Consider the following 1,083-nt stretch of genomic DNA (forward strand, 5'->3'; position numbering starts at 1 on the left):
AAAGACTAATGAAAACACATTAAGCTTCTGTCTATGATGAAGGGAAAGGAAATTCTTTCTTCTGTTTTTTCTATTTATTCTAAATGGCAATGCAAGTGGGTGTGGTCTTCAGATCGAGCTATCGCCAACTTCGGATCAGACGAAAATTGTCTCTGTGGCGCAATTGGTCAGCGCGTTCGGCTGTTAACTGAAAGGTTGGTGGTTCAAGCCCACCCAGGGACGTTACGTACTTTAACAAAAACCTGACCTCACGTCAGTGAAAAGACCATTTGCCACGATCAGAATTCAACATCTAAAAAACAACAAATTGCGACATATCATCAGATCTGGCCCTTGAAGAACAAACATCCAATTCAAAACCCACGTCCATTTGAATTTGAAACTTTTTAGAGAAAACCCACCCTTAAGTTTGTATGGGTCTGCAAAGGATACTTTTTCCGAAGGGAAAATGAACTATTACAAAATGTAGAGCCGAGCTCTGGCTGTAAATGGCAATGCAAGTGGGTGTGGTCTTCAGATCGAGCTATCACCAACTTCGGATCAGGCCAGAAATATCAGATCTCGTCATTGATAAACAAAACCCGAATCCAATAAATCTGTTACAAGGGACAACCTTGGTGGAGGTTAACACCCACTATAAACATGTCTAACATTGTTCTGAGTATACTGACGCAGCTCTCATTTCTATAATAGGACCGGGTGGCTTATAACAATAACCCCACTACCCTATATTCCAACAGTACCCCCCACAAGACTACCAAGGGGACATGGTTGTAAGCCTCATCCTAGTAAACACATTTAGACAGCTTTGCAAGGGTAAAGACCTGGTGCAAGTGTAACCCAGGGAAGTTTAGCTCTTTAAAATATTTTTTCCTGGTTTAAGATTTGCTTAATAAAATAACATTAAGCAGGAAAGTGCCCAGCCAATCCCTGATGGGCGTTGTGTAATAAATATCCGGGTCATATCGGGTAACTTCCTGTTTTCATTGCGTACCATTCTGACAGACGGCAAGGCTAGCGCAGCTGAAGCTCTTCGTGTTACATGTGTTTGATCCTCTGCAGGCAGCGGTGAGTTGATGTACT

At 42.2% G+C, this 1,083-nt stretch overlaps 1 non-coding gene across 1 annotated transcript; it reads left to right on the forward strand.

Annotated features, from left to right (window-relative positions):
* Positions 1-148: 148 nt before the first annotated feature.
* Positions 149-222, forward strand: trnan-guu (transfer RNA asparagine (anticodon GUU)). Its single transcript has one exon. It is a non-coding gene; the product is annotated as a tRNA-Asn (tRNA).
* The last annotated feature ends 861 nt before the right edge of the window (positions 223-1,083 follow it).

Source organism: Anoplopoma fimbria, unplaced genomic scaffold, assembly GCF_027596085.1.
Source record: "Anoplopoma fimbria isolate UVic2021 breed Golden Eagle Sablefish unplaced genomic scaffold, Afim_UVic_2022 Un_contig_5156_pilon_pilon, whole genome shotgun sequence".
NCBI lineage: Eukaryota > Metazoa > Chordata > Actinopteri > Perciformes > Anoplopomatidae > Anoplopoma > Anoplopoma fimbria.